Source organism: Chroicocephalus ridibundus, chromosome 9 (assembly GCF_963924245.1).
Source record: "Chroicocephalus ridibundus chromosome 9, bChrRid1.1, whole genome shotgun sequence".
Classification (NCBI taxonomy): Eukaryota; Metazoa; Chordata; class Aves; order Charadriiformes; family Laridae; genus Chroicocephalus; species Chroicocephalus ridibundus.
This window is the reverse complement of record NC_086292.1, coordinates 21,146,278-21,160,652: the sequence shown is the minus strand read 5'-3', so window position 1 is coordinate 21,160,652 and position 14,375 is coordinate 21,146,278. Positions and strand designations below refer to the sequence as shown.

General features: G+C 51.5%; 1 long non-coding RNA gene across 2 annotated transcripts in view; it reads left to right on the top strand.

Annotated features, from left to right (window-relative positions):
* Positions 1 to 1,231: 1,231 nt before the first annotated feature.
* The window catches only part of LOC134520637 (uncharacterized), a 93,519-nt gene continuing 80,375 nt past the window's right edge, over positions 1,232 to 14,375 (top strand). For both annotated transcript variants that reach the window (XR_010072484.1, XR_010072483.1), the window contains exon 1: positions 1,232 to 1,420. This is a non-coding gene — a long non-coding RNA (uncharacterized LOC134520637). The remainder of the gene's footprint in view (positions 1,421 to 14,375) is intronic.

Below are 14,375 nucleotides of genomic sequence, written 5' to 3'. Positions count from 1 at the left end.
GAAGCGTCAGCGTAGTGGTTTTGGGCTGGATTTCTGGTGCCAGGTACACAACTGCTGTAACACAGTAAGAGGACAATGTTTGGTGTAAATGGTCATTGAGGGCAGAGCATGCCCCCCGTGCTTCAGGAAGAAGGGCTCAGGTTAAGCCTCTGATGCTTATACATTTCGAGATGTGCTTGCCTCCAAAGCCTTTATTTCCTTATCGCATCCCTGTGTGCTGCAAATGGACATGACCTCATGGTATGTGGTTGAACATCTCATATAAGACTTTGCTTTGTCTACCCAGGAGGGAGGGAGGGAAGCAGCAAATGCCTGTTCCCCAAAGGTCTGTTTGTAACCCAGCAGCTCCATCAGCCCCCGGTGAGATTCGTATCCTGTAGATTTACAGAGTATGCTGGTTCAAGTGGCCTCTCCTGGGGCATCTTCCTTCTGGGGAGGTGAGGGTCCTTGGGGCCAAGTGGGTCCTGCACTAGAAGGCGTAGTCAGGTCTTGTCCAACATGTGACCAACTCTGCTGGCAACACCCCTCCAGAGGCGGTATGTTGGCTCCCTGTGCCTGCTTTGTGCTGGCCCACCAGGGTCCATGAGCACTGGGACATCCCAAGTGATGTACCCACCAGAGCCTTCACACTGGGACATCCCAGAGCAAAGCTACTCTCCAAAAGCTCAGTTTTGACTCAAACTTGAAGAGCATCAACCCCTTTTCTGTTGGTGCGAGTGCGATGGTTTTGGGCAGGGGCGAAGCAGCCGCATCCCGCCTGTGCTGTGGCTCGGAGCAGCTTCTCCACAGCCTCAGTTCACTCTTTGTTTGCTCATTTTGGTTTTCCCTCCCTTCAACCTCAAAGTAGTCATTTAGACCCCAAAGTGCTTGTCTTGCTCTTTGCGCGCGGAGGATCCTGCCATTGACCAAAGGCTTTTATCCCGGGAAAAGCAGAAATCCCACCGCCTGCCTCCACCTGGGAGCTGCAGCATCCCCGAGGACTCGGTGCCGTGTCTAGAACACCACCTTACTGCAGCCTTTCTCCTCCCGAGAGAAGTTTGGGGCTGCGTGGGAGCCGGCGGGGCTCGAGATCCTCCTGCTCCGCATTTGCCATCTGTTCAGGGCAGGCCTTGGTCCCTTTCCCAGGGAGGTGGCAGCATCCGCTCCCGGGGCCACCGCAGGGCGGGCACATGGGGGAGGGCAGCCTTTGCTTCCCCCCCGCCACCAGCACGTTTGGCAGTTCAAAGGCTGCTGGTCTCCTCGTTGCTGCTCGCGAATGGGTAGATAAATGCGGAGGTGCATCCCTGGTTGTATCGCAGAGGAAACCGCGGTTCCGTAAGCGAGGGTTTGCACGGCTCGAGGGATCTGGCCGAGTCACGGGACTGCCAGTAAGTTGCCATTTGCAAGATCTGGACCGATTTTTGAGAATTTTGGGACGAAGGTAAGCCCCTTGTGAGCTGGCACGCGCCACCCAAGGGTACTGACCCTTCCTGGGTGGCGGCTAGTGCTGGAGCAAGCCGCCCCGCGGTCATCTGTGATGCCCCTGAGATACCAGGCACCACTTCGGGCCCTCGGCAGGCAAATTTTGCTGAAATCCCAAAAACTCTAGGGAAAGCACTTTGGTCTTCCTTGGCCCAATGCAAAACGCGTTGTGCATCCCAGTTTGGGGTTTCTCGGGTGAGTTGCAGCTCCCAGTGAAGCGGCGCTGCCTTCCAGCCCCGCTGCTGGTCTACTTAACTAAGACTAACCTGTCTGATCGGAGTTTAATAGCTTGTCAGATCTTAAATTCTCGCCCCGTTAGCCGTTGGGACCTCTGGGGCCATTCGAAACAATTCTGTTTGGAATTTAAAAAAACCTTAATAATTGATTTAAAAATGTAAGAGTTTGGGGCATAAGAGCACCCGAGCGTGAACGGGGAGGGCCGGGATGGAGCCGAGGTCGCGGCAGCGCGGCGGCGTCCTCTCCTCCGGGCGCCCTGGGCTGGGATCCGCTCTCCTCCCGCGCCTTGTTTCCCTGACCAGATTGGGCTAAATGTAAAAAGTAAAACAGGAGGTGAAACCCTTTACTTCTGTTTGTTAATCTTTCTTCTTCTATCTTTCTTTCTCCTTTTCCCCCCCCCCTTCCTTTCTTTCTTTCTTTCTTTCTTTTTTTTTTTTTTTTTTTTATTAGCAGGGCTCCTTTTTTCTCTCTCTTTTGCCTCAATGGAAAGAAAAAAAGTTTTGTCAGCACTCCTGTTTCTTTTGTTGTTTTCTTTTTCTCAGAAGTCTTTTCTGCTTTTATCCTAATCCCAGGCATGCATGAGGGAACAGTTGTGCTCTGTTGTTTGTCTGTTCTGCTAGTTTTGAACCAGTAGGGCTCCCGCTTTGTTCTCTTTATTTTCTGAACACAGAAAGGTAAAAGAGTAGGAATAGCGATTGAAACTCTTAAGAAGAGAAACCTTCGATATTTATTTAGATTTAATTCTTTTTTTTTTTTTTTTTTTGGCCGTGTTGGTAATAATTAAGGGATGATGACAAATAAAAAAATAAAAAAAAAAAAGTGGGGGGGGTGGCCAAAAAAGGAAGGGAAAAGGAAAGAATCCTCTTTTCACCCCTCTGAGATCAGAGTTTTGCTACCCGGAACATTTTAAACTTGTAGCCCTCAAGAGGCTGCGTTTTCAACTGTGTTGTCCAATTTATTCCCTCTCTGGAACCAGACAACGACTTAACATATGCCGGGCTTGTTGGTTTTTTGTTTTTTTTTTCCCCCCTACCCGCAGAATTGCTCCTTTATAGAGACGGTTTTTACGATTGAAGCGCGTGTTTGAAAAGCGGCGTTAGGCTGCTTTACCTGATGCGGCGTCAGCCTAATTTTCAACCCCGACCTGGGTTTTAAGCTTTACATTTACGGCTTTAAATCTACTCTGGCGCTTCTCAGCTTTTTTGCGGGGGTGTGTTGCAGAACTGTTGACGAAGCTTGTGCAGGTTTTATATATACTTTTTTAGGTGTTTCTCTAGTAGTTGGGCATTCCGTCTGATAAATTGCCTGAAACGTTTTAACAAATTAAACTAAAACTAAGCACGGATCCATCTGTTTCTGTTTCATCCCTGCAAAACAAACCTTTTATGATTTTGGTATCCAACATGTGCTTGTTCTCTGTTGCCATGGAGATGCTGTAGGCCCGAAATTTATTTTTTTTTTTTTCCACAGGCTCTTACGATGAAGTTTTTTTGTTGTTGTTTTTTTTTTTTTTTCCTGGAAAACTGTTTTGATTAATTTTTCCTCCACTTCAACTTCTCCCTCGCTTAAACTGTTTTCCCCTTTTGTTTCCCGCTTGATTTATGGCAGGTCGCTGTCATTTAAATAGATGCGCGTTTTGAAATTCCTTCTTTCTGTTCGAATGCAAAGGGGGGGAAAAAAAAAAGGGGGGGGGGAGAGTGGGGGGAGGAAAAAAAAAAAAAATAACCCATGCAAGTCATGCTCAAAGACTTGGTTATTGTTGCTTGTTGGATTTCTGCTCTCTGTGGTTGTCGGGCCTAATTCAAAGTAATTCAGGCTACTCAGTGGGGGCAGTGCATAGCTCCACAGGAAATTATGATAGCAAAAGTCTTCCTGTAGAGCTCTACACTTGGCACTACAAAGTGCCTCGGGCTGCGGTTACCTGAATAGGGTTGAATTAGACCAGACAACCGCATCATCCCACTTCTTAATCTATTAGAGCGATATACAAGTGGCAATTGTTGATTGCAAAAATGGGATTAAGAGGCTCTTCAAGTGAATTGATTTTCTTGTGAGAACAAAAAGAGGAAAAGAGAAGGCTGGGTTTTTGAATCACACAGCCAGAAAGTTTCGTGAATGGGTTCCACTCCAAATGTTAGAATTAAAGCAATCAGTGTTTCCCCATGGAGCACGCAGGTGAGAGGAATAAACTGCTGAAAAATAGAAAATGATGTCTAAAACTCAAAAGTTTGCGGTGCTCCGGCCAAATCGTGGCTCTCCCCCCCGCCACCCCTCCCTCCCCCCCCGCTCCCGGCAGCAACAACAAATCCTTGTTTCAGCCAAAGACTTTGTTGCTCTTCGTCAGCCTCTGCTTATTATTCTTTAATCTTGATTTTTACCAACACGTTTCATTCATTTATTTTGCTTTCACTCGGGGGAGAAAAGGGAAGAAAAGCTGCTTCGACGACTTCTGCTTTTCCCTGAATCTTTCCTTCCCCCGTGGAGATCAAAGCAGCGCCGTGTCTCTCCCAAGGGACCTCCAAAACGTGCTCCTGGGGTAGCTCCTCGGGGGTTTCACCCAGCTCCACTGGTGCTTGCTTTTCCCCTCGGGGCTACTATTTTCACTGCAACTACAAGTTTTGCGTGGTCAAGTGTCGTAAATCTCCTCTTAACCTCGGTGCATCATCCATTGGGAAGAGCAGAGCCCGGTGTTCGAGCCTCACTGAGATGGGTCCTGCTGTTTGTTTTCAGATGCCTCTCAGTGATGCTGGAGCCCGTTCTGCCTCGGCTGAAAGACAAGGGGCTGAGCGTACGCGTGGTGGCTATTGAGCCGCGCGGGCGAAGTCGTGTTCCACGCTGGGCGTACCGGAGGACGACGCTCGGGCAGGGCTAGCTGTCAGCGGTGTGGAGAATAGAAGTGACACCCAGCGGGGAAAAGGAGCTGCTGGAGCAGATGGAGGGAGCCTGGCGGTGGGACTGGCCAGGAGGAGGTAGCAAGGAAGGGATGAGAAACCTTCTCTCCCACCATAAGAGCATGAGAGCTCACCCCGGGAGCAGGCGCTGGGGCAGGGATGGAGGGGGTGAGCCACTTGCAAGAGGCTTCAAAGACTGGGAAGGGGAAGAAGTGAGTGAACTAGACCTTCCTGCATGCATTGGAAGAGATGTGTCCATCCTCATCACGTCATCGCCAACGTGGCTGCTCAGGGTTTATCATGGGGGACGCTTCCATCCTCATCACATTGTGGCCAGCCTGGCTGCTCAGGGCTTGTCGTGGGATTGGTTTGCGCTTCTTTAAATTTGTTGTTGTAGGCTTGTTTTCTCACCTGGCCCCCGCTCAGCAAGCAGCTTGATGAGGAGCATCTTGGAGCAGAAAGGGCTGATGGAGTCATTGCTGTGAATTGCCATGGTGCCTCACCTCCAGTGAGGCTTTTGCCTCGCCGCTTTGGGAAGGGGCAGAAGCAAATCTGGGGCAAAAGCACCACCTCGACGCTTTACTTGGTAACTCTTTATTTCAAAAGGTAGTTACGTTCTTGAAAAACCCTTTCATTTTGGGTAGATGGTGGTTGGAGAGGGCTGAGTTTCTGTGGCACCAGCGACCCCTCATACAGCCAAAGCACCCTACGTGCCCTGTCCGCAAGTGCCACGAACCCAAATGGAACAGTAAGACAAAATGTGCCTCCTGTGGAAGGTTGCATTCCTCCTTCCCCGAAGCCTCCTCCGGGGGCAGCCACCTTAAGCCTCTTCCCAGCAAATTCCAGACCTCCCTGCGTCTCTCTCAGCTCCAACAGTTTTACAGGGTGTAATTTCCAAGGACTCAGTCGTGCGGATTTTCCCTTTTCCTCTCTTCTCCCCCGTGGGAGGATTTTTCCCAAAATCTCAGTCGCGGGATGCCAGGAGCACCCACCAGGCGCCAGCGTCCACGGGCAGCAAGCGGGCGCAAATTCCCCCTTTTTGCAACAACGTCGCTTTCTTTAACTGCAACCCGTTAATTGCTCCGCATTTAATTACCCCAGATTGCATCAGGTCCGCGGAGCGTCTTTGCGTGCCCGCTATCAATTATGTCATAATAAATGAATTTCCTTTTCAGGATTCCCTCGCAGCCGATGGCCGGGCTTCTGTTCCTCCTTGACTGTTCTGACTTTGAACAGGTTTATTCAGCTGTTGTCTGCTAAGCCCTACAGAAAAGAACAATAGCTTCTGATCTGCCTTTTATGGGTTATTGGGAACTGGTGGTCCGCACTACAGCTTTGGTCAGTGATTAACCAGAGTGAAAACAAACTACACAAGGCTAAGTTGATGTTGGAGGAGGAATGAACCCACTTCATTAAGGCTTTAAGAGGAAACCTTTTCTTCTTCAGTGCTTGTTCACAACTTTTCAGGTCTCTATTTAATCACGTAATTCTCTCTAAGTAGGAAGAGAAGCTTGCCTCACAGCGAGAGGTCTTTTGCCACATGACAACTTAGAAAGATAAATTATATATAAATATCTTCATGGTTTTGTGGAGAGGAAGCCAAATTCAGTTTTACTGCGTGCAGCTAATTTACCGGTGCCGTGGGCTTCCCGACGTTCTGTTGCAGGAGGGGAAATCTTTGCTGCTGTCGCCTTAACTTTTAGCGGGGGGTGTGTGTAGGGTAAGTAAATCATATCTGGCCAGCGCCAGACGCGGGCGGCTGATGGGGTCCAAGGGCAGATGAAGAGTTAGCAATAACAGCAACCCTCCTTCACAACACCACGGAGCCCCGATGGACGTGCTCCTTAGGATGGGGGTTTTTTATTCCATCGCCCGGAGAAGTCGCACCCTCCTGCCTCCCGGGGTTCTCCTTGAGGTTGGCACCCCTGGGGAGCTCAAACAAAGGGCAGGAGATTTGGGGTGGGTGAATTTGGTGCTGTTGATCATGGCGAGCGTCTCCGGCCTGCGAGGTCCGAGCAATCGCACAAAGCGCATCACGATGGGGCGGCCCTCGTGCTTTTGTTTAGTGTAATTTATTATTTTTTTTTATATATATATATATAATATTTTTTTTTAGTATGGCAGTTAATTATGGTTTGGGGAGCGTATGACTTTGACCCAAAGCACAGCAGTAATAAATCAACCCGCCGGCTCTTCTGGGGGTATGCCGCAGCAGAGAAGCCTGTTGTTCCCGCAGCTCCTGCTCTTCCGACGGTGCAGGCGGCAGCCCCTCCTGGCTCTCGGTGCGTGGACAGGCAGGGATAACATGGATACCTTGGGAAAAGCCAGGGAGATGCTTGCTGGGCACTTTTGGCATCCCTGCTGAGCCCCAGGTGGACAGCAGAGCTCTTTGTTGGGCAGATGCCCGAAATGCGAAGGGGTTGTGTGAATCTGGTGATGTGGGACGGGCATGGCTGGTCCAGGCTCCTGCTGGGATAAAGGGGGGTTGGCTTCGGGGCCAGGATGGAGAGGGGTGTTGCTGGGTGGATGGAGGTCACCTGGTTTTCTCATTTTGCCCTCTGAGGGCTGCAGCGGGGACATGTAGGAGATCCCACTCAGCAGAGGTGACTGTACCACTGGGCACCTTCTGCTGGCAGGGCTGTCTCCTGACCCACCTGGGTACAGCAGCCGACTTTCACTGCAGTTCACTCAACGCTCTGAAAGTCCCTGCCCAATACCCCAAATTCGTCATGGAACCTGAATCTGAGCTGTCAAAATTGTCAGCTGCGGTTGTGGGGAGACCAAGGGTGGCTTCCCGAGAGCAAGGCGCACGCAGCACCAGGAGAGTCCCTGCCTGCACCCCACCACCCACAGCTTCTCCAGGGCTCTCCCCTCTCCTGCTGACCCCAAGCCACAGCCTGGTTCCTAAATACCCTTCCCAGCTACCAGGAGGGGATGTGCGTTCCTTTCTCCACCTGCCCCGAGTGATCTAAACCCCTCCTCTGCACCCATCTGTTAAACTTCATGGGTAAAGCATGGACCTTGATGAAAGGACATTTGAGGAGAAGCAATTTCTAGTCCCAGTAAGGCAGGAGGGGAGGAAGAAAGTGGGTCTTGCCTGGAGGCCTCTCCACACTGCAGAAGCCATGGATAAGGCTTGGCTCCGCTTCTGGTGCCACATTGCACCGAGGAGGGATGGACCCACCTGGGGTGGGAGCAGAAAACCCATTCCTCTTGGGGGAACGGGGGCTGCAGCTAAACAGGTTGGGAGATACGGGGGGGAAGAGAGGGTAAAACATCTGCAGAGGAGATCTCCCACTTCTCATAAAGGCCAGAAAAGCAACAGTTGATGGTTTCCTCGTTAAATTGAACAGAGAGGACACAATTTTTGGAACAGGGTGCCCAGGGAAGGGGTTGAGGCACCATGCCTGGAGGTATTTAAAAGATGAGTAGACATAGTGCTGAGAGATATGGTTTAGTGATGGGTTTTGTCAGCGTTCAGCTGATGGTTGGACTCGGATGATCTGAAAGGTCCCTTCCAGCCTAGGCGATTCGATGATTCTAATTTTCCCTCCAGCGATGCACTGCGAAGCGTGAGTTTTGCATGAAACCGTCGTTTGGTTTTCTCCGGGTGTTTTGTAGATTGATTGATTTGGGGTACAAAAATGTTTAAATACTTCATTAGCCAAATTCTTTGAACTCGAATTAGAGGAGCTTGTTGAAATACTTTAATGAAGTGCTTTGGTAGGAGTGGAGGGCAGGGGGGCCGGGGCGGGAGCAGCGCGGGATTGCAGCAGGTGAGGATCTGGCCCAGTGCAGGGTTTGGCTATTAAATGACAGCACTAAGCTGTCTCAATTAATAATTAAAATGTATGTTTAAATAATGCATCAAAGGAAATTGCTTAAATTGCAAACTTGAGATTTTGGGGGTAAGTTCATGTTCAGACTCAGGCTTCAAATGTGGGAGGAATTCAGATATCTAATGTACCGACATGAAACGGGGATTTCAAAAGCTTTGGCTTTTGTGTTAAAATGATGAAAAGCGAGTGGTAGGAAAAGAGACTGCCGAGCTCCTCAGAGTGTTTGTGAACAAAATAGCACCTTTTTGGGGAAACAAAGGCAACCCTTCAGAGTCTATCAAACAGTTTATGCCCCAACTGCTGCAAAAACGGGGCAGCAAAAAGTATGAGAGATCCTTTAGATGATTCCTCCGGAGGGAAGGCTAAGCTACAGATTGAACAGAGAGAAAAGAAAGGCAGATGTGCCTTGGAAAAAAGGATTATCAGACTAGTGTCCATTTAGGAGTCTGCAGCTGAATGAGGAGAAGAAACTGAAGCCCGGTGAGACTTCCCACGATGTTTTCTGTCTGGCGTGGAGCTGTCCTGGGAGACAGCGCCGGGTCTCGCGGCATCAGCTCGGGATGCGCCGCGTTCCCTGGAGCTGCGGGGACCCTTGTGCATCCTTCCTGCTACTGTGGTAGCCGACACCGCTCGGTGCATGGCTGCAATTGGCTGTTCTTGGCTTTTTCCAATGCGTGTGGGAACTGGCTGCTCCAGCCCATCCTGGGCCCCTCGTCTGCTGGGTCCGGCCCCGGAGAAATGTGACTTTGCACTTGGAAATGTGGCATCTTCATGGCAGCGCGGCGGGACAGGAAGCGCGGGGGAAGAGCCCCATCCAACGCAGCATTGCTCCAGCATGATGGCATCTCTCTTGCATCGTCACCGGACTGTCCCCATCCCCTCGAGGCTTCTTGACGGTGGAGAAGGGCCATGGGAAGCCTTTTCAGCAAAAAAGCTGGAGACCAGGAGAAGCCACCGACTCCTTAATCGCTCTCTGTGCCCTGGTGCAGGGGATCTATCCCGCTCCTAAGCAGAAAGTTTGTCTGAGTGACAGCTTGTCAAAGCCTCGCCGGTGCTCCCGGACACGCAGCCAAATACCCGCGCATCTTTCTTTTTCAGTGAGTGCTTTGGGGCCGAGGGAAGCAGAGCCCCCATTGTAACCATTGCCATCCCAGGGAAGGGATGCTGCCCACGGGGATGCGATGGACACAGCCGCGCTCCTGGCTTAAAGTCCTGGGGTGGGAAGGATAAACTGGGACACCAGGGTCACTACCTTTCCAGACCTTGCAGAGTGGTGAGGATTATATCATCCCATAGCAAATGGGCCAGTTTGGATCTCCTTAGGAAAATCTGCCCTAAGGGAAGTTGGCACTCAACCGAAATAGCGATGGATCCATGTGCTTTGTCCTGTTGGCATCAGGCTGTGTCCAGGGCTGGTTTGGGGAGGAGAAATTGGGCGGTGCTGGATGGTTTGTGCTCTCAGCTGTCTTGTCTGCACCAGGGCGGTGGCAGAGCTGCTTTGAGCAGCCTGGAGAAGCAGCAAGGTTGGGCTTTCCCAACACCTCGTCCCAACACCATGGATGGCACAGGTTTCACCCATCCTGCATGAGCCTGGGTGGGCTCCTTCCCCTTTGGGTGCTTGCAGGGAGGCAAACCCACCTCCCGCTGCCAAACCCCAAATCCTTCTCTCCCCACGCCCCCCAGGGATGGGGCTGGGTGGCAGTGGTGTGTTCTGGCTGGTTGTCACCATTGTTTCGCTCCCACAGTGGTAGGGTTTGGCCGTGTTGACGTTTGTCTGGTTTGACTCCAAACATAAACGTCTGCCGGGCTGAATAGCGAGGATTCCATGGTGCAAAAGGCCGGCTTTCCCTTCACACATGAGGGGTTTGCTCCATTATGCTTTGACGTCCTGCAAAGAAGCTGCCTCGGCATCAATGGCATCTAACACGGTGACACATGTAGGGTCCGAGGGCTCCGGGAGCAGGTTTAAATAGGACTATTGAATCCGTCCTCCCGTGTGACTGTCGGTGGCAGGAGCCCAGCCATCAATTGAGCTGTCAGTGCGTGCCGATGGACCAAAGTTTGGACTTTCCGGCCCATGCGAAATGACTGGTCTTGATGCATCGGGTCCGATTCGAGCCTTGGAGCAATATTTGGCTCCTCGGGAAGGGACTGTGAGGTACAGGACCCGTACAGCGTGTGTAATTACTGCACCGTGGCTGTCTCAAACCTGTGGAAAGGAAATAATTTAAACTGCAAATTGTTTCCCTCCATAGCTGAGCGCTGCACAAAGGACAAAGTCTCTGTTCAGGGTTGTTATGAGCCGCCGGGGCATTGGAGATGTTCTGTCTAATGGAGAGAGAAGTAGGTAGTGTTTAACCAACAGAGGAAATCGTGTTTAACCATAAGCATGTCTCTCTAATTTCTGCTTACAGTTCTAATCGTGAGTGGGTCTGAGCATCAAAGGCGATTTTGCTGGTGCCGACGCCGCAGGGATTTCACCCTTTTTACCAGGGGATGAGAAAAGGCCCTGATTACCAGACCGTTGCTGCTGGTCCAGACTTCTCCAGCCGGAGGTGGCCTCGGAGGCTGTGGTCCAGCACTGGAGCACAAGGGCTGCGCCCAGGCATCTCTCCCTCCAGCTCGCACCCGCTGCCACGCTTTCCAGCAGCTGCCCAAGTGCCACCATAGCCTTTTCGTACAGCAGGCATCTGAGCAGGCCTGGCTGCTCCAAAGGCGCCTCTTCCAGGTGGGGACGTGAGTTTGTGTATGACACAGCAATGGTGCTGATGCTTTTTTCTCCCGTATGCCGGTGTTTGTCCCTCTGCGAGGCGCCCATCAGCACTTTCTGGAGCACACAGATGTGATGTTTGGAAAACAGGACCCATGTGCTCAATCTGTGAAATGACGTCCACGCATGCCTATGGGGGGGATGTGGTTATGACCCAGATTTATTAAGGTCGTCAAGTGTCTATTGATTTTGGCTGCTCTCTGTGGCTTCAGGACCTCACTCTTCAACGGGGAAGAGCTGGATGGAGGATCCCGAAGAAGAGGGGTTTTCTGCATCGAGCAGCTCTCTGCGTCTCTCCAGAAGCGTGTCCTGCAAGTATGGTGGAGCTGCTGGTCTAGGACGTTGTGGCTGTGACTCTCTCCGGGATGGAGAACGAGAAAGAGCGTATGGCAGCTTTGAACCACGCTGGGTCAATGAGGTAAAGGGCAAGCTCTATTTCCTTGTGAGCAGGAGCACTTTTTACTCAAAATCTGCCTTTGCACAACTTTAGCAAACGTACACAGTGGACCGTGTTTGGGGAATGGTTTGGACGACGCTTGTCCGAGAGGTGATCGGTGATGTTGGGCTTTCCTCACCCTTGCGGGAAGCCTTGAACCTTGCCGGGGTGCTGCTGAGGTGCGGCCTGGAGGGTGACGCCGTGGTCTGTGGGACTCCCATCGTCCCTTACGGTGGGAACAGCGTGCCAGGGAGCCTCAGGAGGGACGACCAGAGCGCTGCCTTGGCAGCGCAACCCCTCCATGTGCAACTAGTTGCGACCCCTGCGGCGAAGCACGGGCTCCCACAGCAGCTCCCTGCCCAGCAGGTTTAATCCTGGCCAAGGGCTTGGATTTTGGCCTCGGGCTGATCCTGGCCAAGGAGAGCTAGCCCAGGGTGTCAGCACCCCGAGGAACCCCCGTCAAAACCCACCGCCTGCGCTGGGATCCATGGCTCCGATGGAGGGGATGCTGCGGGGAGACCCTGCCCAGGGCTGGATTAACTCCAAACCCAAGAAGCAGGGGCGGAGGGGGGGGAATAAAGAAAAAAACCAAAAATAATCGCGTCTCTGGCCATGCAAGGCGAGTTTCGGGCTCCGGTGACTCAGGATTAGTGCTCCACAAAGGGAGGGTAGGAGCATTATAGTGAAATGTAGACTCTCCATAGGAGGCACCCATACATCCCAGCGGTGCAGGGAGGGGAGAAGGAGGGGGAAAGGCATCTGTGGCCCGGCCAAGTTTGCCGAGGGAGCCAGATCGGCCTCGCCGCTGCTCAGACGCAGGTGTCAAACTTGAATAAAGCGGGTGGAACGCGCGGCGTGGGTACCTGCAGGTAACATCCCTCCCGGCTGCATCCCAGGGGATGCCCAGCCCCGCTACCCCACGGCACAGAGGGAAGGACTGGAAAGAGGGGATGTGTGGGAGGGAGGTGGGAAGAGAAAACCGTGTTTGCGTGCGTGTCGGTGTGTAGGGGTAATGTCTGCTGGGAACCGTAGTTAGCGGGTGCACGGTTAAGTGTGAAAGAAGTGCCGAGGTTAATGCTGGAAAAGCTGGCGCTGTTTTCTCCGCACCCGACGTGAAGGCGCAGCGTGACGTAGGGTGGTCCCGTGGGCACAGCGCCTGCAGGAACCCACCCGCAGCCTCCGCGCGGGCTGGGGGAGAGGAGCCTGTCGCGGGAGTGGGTTTTTCCCCACGTTCTCGGCGTTCGATTTCATCACGAGAGCGCTTTTCTTCCAAAAGCAAAGTGGGAAGCTCTCCTGCTGGGTCGAATGCTGTTGCTCCTCTGCCACTGCTCCTTGCAGGTTAAGTTTCTATCAGCCTCTGGCATCAACACGGCGTTCCCTAAGGAGATGCTTCATGCTGGCAGTGCCTTGCTGTGGGAGCCAGCACCTAAATAAAATCTCTGTCTTTCTGGAGGATGTTAAAGGGGGTGAGGGCTCTGGGGGCACAGAGATGTGTAGGATGCACAGCTTTGCAGCTGGGATGGGAAGAAAACACCTGCGAGTGCTGGTGATGCCTCCTTGGGTGCCTCTTTGCACCCACTGCCTCCTCCCAGGGCTCTGGGGACACTGGGAAGCAGTGGTGGGGCTCTGGGGAATTAGTTAATTGGGTTTAACTCCCTTCATCTTCCGCTGGGAAAATGGCACGCACAAGCACGTATGTAATTATCTATATAATTATATACGTATATGTATATAAAGTCTGAAGACTTTTTGTGAATAGGGATCTTGGAGGGTAAATACAGGACTGAGACCCAAGAATCTTAATTTTGCCTCAAATTTTGGCTATACTGTTTCTATAGAGACCAAAAGGAAGCTTTGGCTCCCCCACTCAGCTATTAAAGTTTAGTGCATTGAAAACTGTCTTCATGCTGTGATACCCTTTCACGGAGTAGAATAGGGTCTGAGCTAATCCATGAAAGTTGTCATGCTATGAACTAGTAGTCAAGCTTTTTCCTTTCAATTGAGTCTAAAACTATACTGTACTTCACACTTGATTGGCCCTTCAGATGGCAGGACTCAATATCCCTGCTGGAAATAAGCTCGTCTTCACACAGTGATGTTGAACGTGGAAATCTCTTGTTTCTGGGGCATAATTACTAGTGCCGCGAGTTGAAAGTCATCAGGATGAGGTTTAATTTTTTGGTGTTTTTTTTTTTTTGGTTTTTTTTTTTTTGGGAGGGGGGGTGTCTAATCGATAGTTATCAAACCTTTGCTTTCCTCTTCCTAAAGATCGTCGGGGTCGAGGCGCGATGCTAGCCGCACGCGGTCCGCCGACAACCTGGACCTGAGCGAAGGGTCCCGCTCGCTCGGGAGTTTTTTCACTCCTCAATGTTGCACGCACAAACGTAGCGAGGCAAAGTTATCATCCGCACACCAGCCTTCCCCCACTGAGTGTGCTGTAGCAAAGGTAATGAATGGGTCGTCTTTTTTTTTTTTTCTTTTTTTTTTTTTTTCTTTTCTTCTTCCCCTCTATCAAGATAACTGTATACAGCAGGATTTTGGCGCTGGGGCAATTTTTTCTAATGGAAATCAACCCCTTCCTTTGACCTTCGCCGCTACTCGTGCGTGTTCCCAGGGGCTAAATCGATAGCGGGGACACCGGACCCGTCACTATAGGTGGAACAGCCACGATGGTCTCGATTAAGACTTCACCAGTGAAAAGTTACTGGATTTTTATGATTAAGTTTTGAAGCGGGGGGAAA